The sequence below is a fragment of the Sarcophilus harrisii genome, chromosome 4 (genome assembly GCF_902635505.1).
Source record: "Sarcophilus harrisii chromosome 4, mSarHar1.11, whole genome shotgun sequence".
In the NCBI taxonomy this organism is placed as follows: Eukaryota; Metazoa; Chordata; class Mammalia; order Dasyuromorphia; family Dasyuridae; genus Sarcophilus; species Sarcophilus harrisii.
The window spans coordinates 292,607,463-292,620,501 of NC_045429.1; the positions used below are offsets into that span (position 1 = coordinate 292,607,463).

At 34.6% G+C, this 13,039-nt stretch overlaps 1 protein-coding gene across 4 annotated transcripts in view; it reads left to right on the plus strand.

Moving 5' to 3' along the window:
• PIK3R5 (phosphoinositide-3-kinase regulatory subunit 5) overlaps positions 1-13,039 on the plus strand; it is a 116,798-nt gene that overhangs the window by 65,124 nt on the left and 38,635 nt on the right. The window lies entirely within an intron of this gene.

Below are 13,039 nucleotides of genomic sequence, written 5' to 3' on the forward strand. Positions count from 1 at the left end.
ATTTGTGTGGAAAGTGTTTTGTAGTTTTGCTTATAAAGTTTCTGATTTTCCCTTGGCAGATAGATTCCTAAATATTTTATACAATCAGTAGTTACTTTAAATGGAATTTCTCTTTGTAACTCTAACTGTTGGGTTTTATTAGTGATATATAAGAATGCTGATGACTTATGTGGGTTTATTTTATATCTTGCAACTTTGCTAAAGGTGTGGATTATTTCTAATAACTTTTTAGTAGAATCTCTGGGGTTCTCTAAGTATACCATCATATCATCAGCAAAGAGTGATAATTTGGTTTCCTCACTGCCTATTCCAATTCCTTTAATCTCTTTCTCAACTCTTATTGCCAAAGCTAGCATTTCTAATACAACATTGAATAGTAATGGCGATAGTGGGCAACCTTGTTTCACTCCTGATCTTATTGGGAATGGTTGCAGTTTGTCCCCATTATATATGATGTTTACTGATGGTTTTAAATAGATGTTACTGATTATTTTAAGGAAAAATCCATTTATTCCTATACTCTCAAGTGTTTTTAATATGGATGTTGGATTTTATCAAATGTCAAAGCTTTCTTCTACAACTCTCATTTCTTTTTCCATTTTCCTTTTACTGCTCTTTGTTTTAATTATTTTTTTTTGCTCTTAAAAAAACAAAACTGCTTAACTCTTCTATGAATATTGTCTAATTTGTAGGTTTTTTTGAGGCTTTTCTTTTAGATATTTTAAAATCATTCTTTTCTGGAATTGGTGTCCTGAACCACTTTGTCCCTTTAGTAGCTCTTTATGGTCAGGTTCTTTTTTTGTTTGCTTATTCATCCAGATTATTTTAGACTTTGTTAATTCTGAACTCTATGAATTTCTGGAGAGGATGTCCATACTGATCTTTCATTCTTGTACATCCTTCTGCTGTCATCATCACAGCTCAATCTAGGAACCTGTGAATTTTCAATGCTCTGAAAGCAATGCAGTATGATGTTCCTTGCCCTCCTGGAGGAAGGAACTCTGCAAATTCCTGATCCATTCTTGCATGTGGTGGGGGGTTTCAGTAGTTTGTTGCTGTTCTCCATCTCTTAACCTTGAGAATTTCTACAAGTTCAGAGCTAATGAACCACTGTCTTGCCTTTGATCTGGGATTCTTGCCACACAGTTTTTATGTGCTGGATTAATGGCTAGAACTCAGTTACCATTTTGCTCCAAGGCTGAGAGCCACACAACTCTATTTCTGGAACTTGTTTCTTGCTTAATACAAATCTAGCTGTCTTATGCTCCATCCTTTATGGCCTGAATCTTGACCCAGAACTGGATAAAAGATAACAAAGCTACCAGATGTTGCTCATTCTCACACCCAGTGTTATTTGGGGACCCTTGGGATCTGGATCTCTTTTTGCCCTGATTCTTTCTACCCTAGTTCTCCGCTTTGGCTACTGTGTATCCCTGGATGCTGGAATGTTTCCTCCTACTGCCACTGTATCTTACTCATCAGCTCCTTTATATCCAGTGCCCACAGACTTCTCTGTCTGCTTCCTAAACTGTCCTGGATTAGAAAAATATCTCACTTTGACTTTTTCTTGGCTTTTGCTGATCAAAATTCAGTCTGGAATGTTTTCTAGGTCATTGTGGAGAAAATATAGTGGGAAAATAAGGTGGAAATGTTTCCTTTCATTTCACTGTCTTGACTCTGCCTCTCAATAAGTAACATTAATGATTGTTTACAGAAAATATACAATGTGCAGATTAACAGAATAAGAAATAGATACTTTAAATAGCCAAATTTCAGGGGGTGGGGGGAAGGAAATTTACCAACCATAAGTGAATTCCAAAAGAGACAAAAAGCAAACAAACAAAAACCCAGAACAAGATGTATATCAAATGATTTCTTCCAGATATTAAAAAAATTCAATTTAACATAAATTGTTTTCCAAAATAAGAAATAAAAACATTCTATCAAGTTTCATTAATGGTACAAACATAATAATCACAGAGAAACAAAATGGAAAAATAAAATTATAGACTAATATTCTCAATCTCAATGTAAAAATATTAAGTAAAATACTTCCAAAGAGAATACAGCAGCATGTATTATGTCTAGGTTTGATTAAATCCAAGGATATAGAATTAGTTCAATATTTATTTATATGCTGAGGCAATTGGGGTTAAGTGACTTGCCCAGAGTCACACAGCTAGGAAGTGTTAAGTGCATGAGGCCAGATTTGAACTCGGGTTCTTCTGACTTCAGTGTGTGTTCTTTCTATTATGCCACCTAGCTGCCCCATTAGTTCAATATTTAAAAAGCTATGAACACAAAAGACTATATTAATATTCAAAGCAATAAAATCATAGCATTTTATCAATAGATGCAGCAATTTTTTGACAAAATACAATTCCTGTTTCTGTAAAAAAAAAAATGGAAAAAGTGGACCTTTCCTTAACATGAAAAATCAACGATAGAATTATACTTAATGGAGAATGCTAGTGGTTTTCCCAATAAGATCGTGAGTATCCATTGCAAAAGTATCTATTATCTACACCATTGTTTGTTTTTATATGAAGTTGAAATGCTAGCTCTTACAATAAAACCAAAAAAAGAGATTGAAGGAATAATCATAGATGAAGAGTAAACAAAATTGCCTTTTTTTTGCAGATGAAATGATTCACTGTATTAAAGGATTCCAAAAACTAAACTAAAAAATTAATTTAAATAAAGTAGTAGCATGGGCTATAAACCCATAAAAAATCACCAGCTTTTCTTTTTATTACCAATAGAACTCAGCAAAAAGAGAGAATTTCCATTAAAAATAACTACAGAATATATAAAATATTTGGAAGTATACCTATCAAAACATTCATGAGAATTGTAATGAATACAATGAAAAACTGTTCTTTGTAGAAATGGAGATCTAAATAATTGGATTAATTGCTTATTAATAGTTTGTGTCAAAATAATAAAAATTATTGTACAATATCATAACAAAATACCAAAGAATTTCTTTACAGCAATAGGAAAAAAATTAGTAACAAAATAGAAGAATAAAAGGTCAAAAATATCAAGGTCAATGATGAAAAACAGTTTTAAGAAAGGAACTTAGTAGTACCAAATTTCAGAGTATACTATAAAGCAATAATCACCAAAACTGTTTTGTAATGGTTAAAAAAATAGAAAAGTTGATCAATAGAATAGATTTAGAAATGTGTGTATGAAAGCAAGTTAACCTAGTAGCATAATATTCCATAGTCAAAGACCCCAGTTATTGAAGAAAGGAATCCCCTTTTAGCAAAAGATTACAGAGAAAGCTAGAAGGCAATCTGACAGAAAGTAGGTTTCAGTAAACACTTTATACCACATATACCACACAATAAGCTCTAAAAAGATACATGATTTAGATTTAAAATGTCACGTCATAAACATATTAGAGAAATCTAATTAGAGAAAGGAAAAAAATACTTTTTGCAACCATATATAATTCCATGATACTAATATACTGTTAATGTCTCTGTAAATTGGTTGCCATTCTGAACAAAAATTTGTAACTATACTCCCAAAGTCACTACATTATAAATACTCACTGACCCCATAATAACTCTTATTATGTAGATTTCCTTTTTTTTATTTATTATTTTTTTATTTAATAACCTTTTATTTACAGGTTATATGCATGGGTAACTTTACAGCATTAACAATTGCTAAACCTCTTGTTCCAATTTTTCACCTCTTACCCCCCACCCCCTCCCCCAGATGACAGGATGACCAGTAGATGTTAAATATATTAAAATATAAATTAGATACACAATAAGTATACATGACCAAACCGTTATTTTGCTGTACAAAAAGAATCATACTCTGAAATATTGTACAATTAGCTTGTGAAGGAGATCAAAAATGCAGGTGGGCATAAATATAGGGATTGGGAATTCAATGTAATGGTTTTTAGTCATCTCCCAGAGTTCTTTCTCTGGGCGTAGCTAGTTCAGTTCATTACTGCTCCATTGGAAATGATTTGGTTGATCTCATTGCTAAGGATGGCCAGGTCCATCAGAATACATCCTCATACAGTATTGTTGTTGAAGTATATAATGATCTCCTGTTCCTGCTCATTTCACTCAGCATCAGTTCGTGTAAGTCTCTCCAGGCCTTTCTGAAATCATCCTGTTGGTCATTTCTTACAGAACAATAATATTCCATAATATTCATATACCACAATTTATTCAGCCATTCTCCAACTGATGGGCATCCATTCAGTTTCTAGTTTCTAGCCACTACAAAAAGGGCTGCCACAAACATTCGTGCACATACAGGTCCTTTCCTTCTTTATAATCTCTTTGGGATATAAGCCCAGTAGTAACACTGCTGGATCAAAGGGTATGCACAGTTTGATAACTTTTTGAGCATAGTTCCAAACTACTTCTCAGAATGGTTGGATTGTTCCCAACTCCACCAACAATGCATCAATGTCCCAGTTTTCCCGCATCCCCTCCAACAATCATCATTATTTTTTCCTGTCATCTTAGCCAATCTGACAGGTATGTAGTGGTATCTTAGAGTTATCTTAATTTGCATTTCTCTGATTAATAATGACTTGGAGCATCTTTTCATATGACTAGAAATAATTTCAATTTCTTCATCTGAGAATTGTCTGTTCATATCCTTTGACCATTTTTCAATTGAGAATAGGCTTGATTTTTTATAAATTAGAGTTAATTCTCTATATATTTTGGAAATGAGGCCTTTATCAGAACCTTTGACTGTAAAAATGTTTTCCCAGTTTCTTGCTTCCCTTCTAATCTTGTCTGCATTAGTTTTGTTTGTACAAAAACTTTTCAGTTTGGTATAATAGAAATTTTCTATTTTGTGATCAGTAATGATCTCTAGTTCTTCTTTGGTCATAAAGTCCTTCCCCTTCCACAGGTCTGAGAGGTAAACTATCCTGTGTTCCTCTAATTTATTAATAATTTCATTCTTTATGCCTATGTCATGAACCCATTTTGACCTTATCTTGGTATACGGTGTTAAGTGTGGATCAATGCCTAGTTTCTGCCATATTAGTTTCCAATTTTCCCAGCAATTTTTATCAAACAGTAAGTTCTTATCCCAAAAGCTGGGGTCTTTGGGTTTGTCAAAGACTAGGTTGCTATAGTTGTTGACTGTTTTATCCCTTGAACCTAACCTATTCCACTGATCAACTAATCTGTTCCTTAGCTAATACCAAATGGTTTTGGTAACTGTTGCTCTATAATATAATTTTAGATCTGGTACAGCTAAGCCACCTTCATTTGATTTTTTTTTTCATTAATTCCCTTGAAATTCTTGACCTTTTGTTTTTCCATATGAATTTTGTTGTTATTTTTTCTAGGTCATTAAAATAGTTTTTTGGGAGTCTGATTGGTTTAGCGCTAAATAAATAGATTAGTTTAGGTAATATTGTCATCTTTATTATATTTGCTTGCCCTATCCAAGAGCATTAAATATTTTTCCAATTGGTTAGATCAGATTTAATTTGTGTGAATTTTAATTTGTCTGTAATTTTGCTCATAAAATTTCTGATTTTCCCTTGGCAGATAGATTCCTACATATTTTATATTATCAGTAGTTACTTTAAATGGAATTTCTCTTTGTAACTCTGACTGTTGGATTTTGTTAGTGATATGTAAGAATGCTGATGACTTATGTGGGTTTATTTTATAACCAGCAACTTTGCTAAAGTTGTGGATTATTTCTAATAACTTTTTAGTAGAATCTCTGGGGTTCTCTAAGTATACCATCATGTCTCGGCAAAGAGTGATAATTTGGTTTCCTCATTGCCTATTCTTATTCCTTTAAATTATGTAGATTTCCAAAAGAGATCAAAGACACAGAGAAAGGACCCTCATGTTAAATATATGGATGCAATACTTCTTTGATGAAGCAAAGAATTAGAAATTAAGGCAATAGCCTTACTTACTTGGGGGATGGCTAATTAAATTGTGTCATCACTATAATTTGGGAATCAGTATTAATAAATACAACTATGGTGTGACAGGAACTGTGATAAGCACATTACCTCATTTTATTCTCTCAACAACCCTAGGAAGTAGGTACTATTAATAATCCTGATTTTTTATAATAATAATTTTTTTTATTTTTCAAAAAACATGCAAAGATATTATTTAACATTCATCCTTGCAAAACCTTGTGTTCCAAATTTTTCTCCCTTTCTCCCCACCTTTCCCCTCCTTTAGACAGCAAGTAATCCAGTATACGTAAAACATGAATCACGTAGTTATTTAAAGTATTTAGAAACCTTAGTTTAGATTCTGGTCCTTTAAGTGGGACAACTGAAAGATGTTATAAAAGAAGTAGATAACAAATAGGATATTCTCACTACTAAATGAAATCAAAAGAAAATGTCTAGCTAGATGACACAGTTTTTCTTTGGAGTTTCTTTTTATAGTTTAGATTATTTTTTCCTCTAATTAATTGCTGAATGCTTACCCCCCAGATAAAGCTACCTGCCATATTTCTATCCTAATTGTTTACAATGCATAAGGAACTAAATGCTGGGGAGTGCAAAGTCAGACAGATAATATGTTCTATGTAAATAAATAAGTAAATCCAAGAAATTTTTAGGATGAAAGGAGAGGTTAACCTTGAGGGCACAAATTTCCAACCTTATTCCATCCTTGTATGCCTTGATTTGTCCTTCTCTGGGTTATTCTTGTTGATTTTTTTCCTAGCTCAGTATAAAATCGGTCCATATCCAGACCTCATTCATTTTGTTTTGGATAATAAGAATTATTTCTTCAACTGACTCAGATTTCCTAAATGTATTATAACTCTCACTCCTTTTCTTACTTTGCCCCCTGCCTCTTCAACATTTTTAGTTAACATTGCATTTTTAAAGATATTTTAATTAGCATAATAAGGATAGGTACCAGCTACAAACCCTTGAAAAGCTTTTCATACCTCTATGGGTTAGGAACCCCTGAATCAGGAGGAATCAGGAAAGACTTCCTATGGAAATTGGCATATGAGGTTGAATCTTGAAGGAAAGTAAAGTTTGTGTGTGCTGAAGAATTTTCCTAGACAACAATGAAGATTCTTAAGCAGAGGAGTGGCAATAGATTTATGCATTAGGAATATTATTTTGGCAATAGAATGAAGAATTGGATAGAGAGAGACTAGGAACAGGGAGAACAAAATGAAGATTATGTCAACAATAGCCTAAGTGAGAGTAGGATTGTAGTCATATGAGTAGACAGAAGGAGATGGGCATGGGAAATATTGTGGAGGACAATAGGACTTGGAAACTGTAAACATGGAAGGTGAGGGTATTATTATACTTCTTAGAGAATCTTAGTATTATTTGTATAACCCTTGTCCCAAGGTCCATTGATATGGGCATTTCTCCTTAATGATGGTGAGGAATGCCTTGCCATTCATAAGAAGAATGGCAATGTTGGTAAGAGAGTTGGCCAGGAGTCCCCTTTGGGACTCTCTAAGAAAGTCTTCATCAATATGATGATTTTCATTTTCCTCATCATTAAAGTCAAGCGGGTAAGACTTGATGATCTTTGAAGTCCCTCCCACCTCCAAATCTATGATCCTATGATTTCTAGGTAGAGCATTCTGTGGTGTGTTTTTTTTTCTGTTCTCCCATCCCTCCTCCCCACACTATTTAGCATCTAATCTTTATGCCTTAAAAAAAATGCAAATAAAAAACATGAAAAAATCAATCATCCTCAAGGAAACAGTTCCTTATGGGTTGGAAACTCAAGTATACTTAAAAAAATAAAACTTGAAGAACTCATTATTTCACATAGGCCACATTGGGTATTTTTTCCCTTGGTGAAAGTTAGTGACATGAACAACAAATTCTGAGGCAGATAATGTCAGAGTCTGAATTCTCACTCAGGTTCTTTGTATCTATATGAGTGAAATAGACTAGGTAATCTTTCAAAGTCCTTTGATCTCAAAATTTCTTTCATCTCAAAATTCTATGAATACATTCCCCTTCATTTTGCTGTTTTGGGAATACTTATGACTTCCTTAGAACTTTTGATGACAAACTGACCTCTAAAGAACAAAAGGGATCCAGACTACTTACTTTGTGCCCAGAAAAACATTGGGTTTAATTTCCTTTTTTCTTCCTCCTCTTTCCAGTCCCCTATCATCCACCCCTTCCTGAGGCATTTCCTAGTCTGGGTAAGTGCCATTTTGGTGTAGGCTTGTACATATTTGCCCAGAAGAGGAACTCCAAGGCCCCAGGCATTCCCCATGCTTGGGTGGTTTCGACATTGCTCAGATCCCAAAGGGAGAGGCAGAGGCATTCCTGTCAGGGGTTCTGAGTTTCATAATCGCGCCTCAACTCTAGACTGGGGAGGACACAGAAAAGGCAGCGAGAAACCCAGAAGTCAGAAATATACTCTGGGTTGTCTAGAGATGGTGCTATTTCCTCCCCCCCCCCCTTTCTCCCCCTTAATCTTTCTTTATAGAGTGTCTCATTTTATAGAGTACCTGCCTTCTTTTCCAAGTTCTGAACAGTTGAAGATTCTTGCTGGCATGTAGTCATTTGTGTCAGGTTACATATGTGGTGGCAATTGCTGATGAGTCTTGAAGTATATGTTTGTTTGTTTTAAATAGAAATCAGCATGAGGAGACTACCCTGTCTGTGTAGGGACTAGAACATTCGTTGTTATTCATAGGGCACAGAAAACTACATTGACTATTCAGGTTTACAATACTAGGTGACTGAAATTTCATAGTCAAAAACAGTCCAAACTAGCTATCTTCCTCTGCCTCTTACAGACTTAAAATCTTTTAGAAAAGATGTACATGATTATCTCCATTTAATAAATGGAAAAAACTGAGACTGTGAGACAAAAGAGGAACAGAGCAATTTAGGAAGGAAATAAATGCTGCTAGAACTAGTTTTAGGAGAAGCGCTGGGAGCAGTTTCTGCTCATCATTATCCACAGAAACTGAAAGAAAAAAAAAAAGTGGAAACACAATAGTTGATTCAGAATACTTATTTGTATCCTTTTGCATAAATTTATGTAGTTGGACTAGAGCAAGATATATAATACCCATTTCCATGTATGGCAGATAAATGCATATGTATAATTCACTGTATTGTCTGTGTTCTAAAGCATGACGTGAATAGATCAGTTCCTTCCCTTTTCAAGATAAGAACTATTACTCACATTTAACTCAGCTCTTAAGATTTACAATGCACTTATCTCATAACTAGCATTGTCAGGCAAGTGTTTGAGACTCAGCTTTTCTACTTAGCAGTTATATGGTATTGAGCCTCAGTTTGAGTCTTCTTGGCTTCAGTTTTCTTACCTATAAAATAGTGAAGCTGAAGTAAATTATTTTGATCTTCCAAGTCTATATTCTATGATATTATTCTCATAATCCTAATATTATTATTCCTATTTTAGATATAAGAAACTGAGCTCCTAGATTCTAGGAGGTGTCCTCAAACTACGGCTCACAGATGCAGCATCTGAGGACGTTTATCCCCCTCACCCAGGGCAATGAAGTTTCTTTATTTAAAGGCCCACAAAACAAGGTTTTTCTTTTTACTATAGTCTGGCCCTCCAACAGTCTGAGGGACAATGAACTGGCCCCCTATTTAAAAAGTTTGAGGACCCCTGTCCTAGAGGTACAATGACTTGCTTGGGATCATCAAACTGCTGTCAGAGCTAAGATTCCAACTCACTTCTCCTAATTCCATGTCTGGCACTCTTTCAGTAAATCAGTATTTATGTGTTAAGTACCCATACACAGTTGGGTGTCTAGAGTTAGGAAAACTTGTCTTTGTGAATTCAAATCTGGCCTCAGATACTTACTAGATGGGAAGGTCACTTAACCCTGTTTGTTTCAATTTCTCTTCTGTAAACTGTGCTGGAGAAGCAAATGGCAAATCATCTTACTATCTTTGCCAAGAAAATTCTAAATGGGGACACAATTGGAATAACTCAACAAAAACAAATGACCTTAACTACACTGTATAAATCACTGGGGAAACACAGAAAGAAGTAAAAGATAGTTTTTGCCTTCAAAGAGTTTACAGTCTAATAGAGAGACAATATATAAACAAATATATATAAAACAATACAAGATAAATAGAAAATAACTAATAGAGAAAAGGTACTGGAATTAAGAAAGAATAGAGATTTCCAGTAAAACAAGGAATTTTAATTGAGACTTATTGGAAGCTAAGGAGATCAATAGGTAGAGTGAAGGAGGGAGAGCATTCCAGGCATAGGGAAAAGCTAAGAAATATTCCCAGAGCCAAAAGGCATTCCATTGTCTTGTTTGTGTAACAGTCTGAAGGTCATTGTCATTGCTATTGAAGAGCATGGCCAGCCCGCCTCTTTCTCGTCATATATGTCCTTGGCAATATCTTTAACTCACTTTCTTTTTAGCAAGTCATAATTGGCAATAGATCAAAAAACCTACTTATACATATCATGTATTTTCCATTTCCATTTGGGTCCAATGCAAATTGGATTCTTCTGAGATTCTGTTGTTCCAAGATTTGTTGCAGTTCAACTCGAAGAATATTGGCTTTTAAAAATATGAACTTTTAAAATAGTAAGCAGTTTGGGATCAATGAAAATATTCTGTAATTTTCTAAATATAATCTAATTTGCTTTCCTTCTATATAGAGGGCCGGAACTCTGGAGATGTATATTTGAAACAATGATACGGACAAGAAGGTGTTAACTCAGTGAAATTGATGAGATGATGATTCTCTAGTTCACATATACTTAGTACTGAGTATGGTGATGTAATGGTTCACACATACTCACTATACTATAATGATGTAATTGTAATAGGGTATTTAAGGGCTGAAAGAACTGGGGACAGTCAGTCAGTCAGAGTGAACAGACTGTGAAGAAATCAGACGTGGCAGACACAAATTGTGGCAGACACAGACTGTGAAGGACATAATAAAGACTTTAGGCTCTGTTCCTGACCATCCTCATGATGACTATCCTGCTAAGACCAAGGCCCGTCTGGAGGACCTTCAGAAAGCTAACCTGGACATTACAATTCTCCTATTCTATTTTGGGCTCACCACATTGCCAATCCTGATGATTTAATTTAGATGTGTTACTTGCTGATATGTGTTATTCATCTACTTGGTTTTTCTAGAAGTTTTACCAAGACATTTTCTTTTGAGTGATTGTGGACCTATTTATAGGAACCTTGCAGCGACCCAAGCACTAGGGTCCAGTGCTATTCAAAAATGACCATGTGAAGAATGTTACCTTTGAATAAGTGAAGCATTTATTACAGGTTTACTATGCAAAGTGCAAAACACCAGGCTAAGTTTTAGGAATACAAATAGAAAAAATAAAGCTCTCCCTGCTTTCCTTGGGTAGGTGATATAGTAGATAGAGTGCTAGACCTAAAGTCAGGAAAACTGAGTTCAAAATCTGGCCTCAGGCACTTATTAATTGTGTGACTGTGGGCAAGTCACTTAACCCTGTTTACCTTAGTTTCTCTTCTGTAAAATGAACTGGAGAAGGAAATGATAAAAACAATCTTCCCCCCTGCCATTTCTAAAAATTTTTATTTTCCCCAGTTACATGTAAAACAATATTTTTCTTTGTTATACATGTACATTCTTTTTTATCCCTGAGGTAAATGGGGTTAAGTGACTTGCCCAGGGTCACACAGCTAGGAAGTATTAAGTATCTGAGATCAAATTTGAACTTTGGTCCTCCTGACTTCAGGGTTGGTGCTCTAACAACTGCGCCACCTAGCTGCCCCTGTACATTCATTTATTTACATATTCCCATATGAATCATTTTAGGAGAGAAAAATCAGAACAAAAGGAAAAAAACACAAGAAAAAAATAAATTTAAAAATCTAAACATTGCATATGTGCATTTACATTCAGTCTTCATAGTTCTCTCTTTAGATGCAGATAATGTTTTCCATCTAAAGTTTATTTGGATTGCCTTGGATCACTGAACCACTAAGAACCAACTCTGTCATAGTAGGTCATTGCACAATCTTGCTGTTGCTATGTACAATGTTTTCCTGATTTTGCTTGCAAAAACAGTCTTTAATAAGAAATCCCCAAATGAGGTCATGAAAGAGGAGCTCACTTTCTAAAGAGGAGAGAATATATAAATGGCCTCTTTTTTTCTCAATAAAAACTAAGTGAGAAGGGGGGAAGATGATGTAAGAAGGCTGAGAGAAAATTTGGAAGAGTGTGTTAGAGGGTCAATCAAAACAAAATAAAAGGATCATTGTTCACAAGTGAGAGACCAGTGGAGATTAGATAATAAAACTTTTTATTGAAAATAATCATCATTTTTATGTAATTTTCCTTAGGAACATTCAGCAATGTGGAACAGAAAAAAAGAAGGCAAGTGTTGGGAGAAATATAGGGTTAAGATTTAGTTAAAAGTGACAGAAAATAGGATGAGAGGACAATGTTTTGAAGGCATAATGATTGAATTGGTCAGCTGTAGACTGTTGCTGTTATCAATGGAGAGAAAAAAGGGAAGGTTAAGTGAGAGAAATTGTGATATATTAGAAGAATAGAGAGAAGTAGACTACTGGAGGTCATGTTGAAGATCATGAAGAGGTTAAGGAGGCGTGAGTTCCTGCCAACAAACTCTATAAGCTCTTTAGTCAATTAGTCAATCTGTAAATATTCATTAAGGACCTACTATATGCTAGTTGCTATATGATATATGATGCTATATGATACAAAGAAAAGTGAAATAAAATCATTGTTCTCAAGGAGGGCACAGTCTAATGGAGGAGATAGCAGGTAAACTACTATATACAGATAAGTAGGATGAATTGGAGATATTTTACTTGGAGACTGGTAGAAATTCAATTAGAGAAGAATAAAAGGATTGCCTTGCTTCAGTAAGAGCCTAGTTGAGATTAGAGAACATAGATTTATATGTTATCTACAAATGCAAGCAACACAGTTCCATCACTTGCTTCCAGTATCATAGAGCATCACAAAAATAGAAGTAAAGAAAGAGGGACGGTGGGGAGGGAGTAGATAATCCAGGATAAGGTTTTGGCA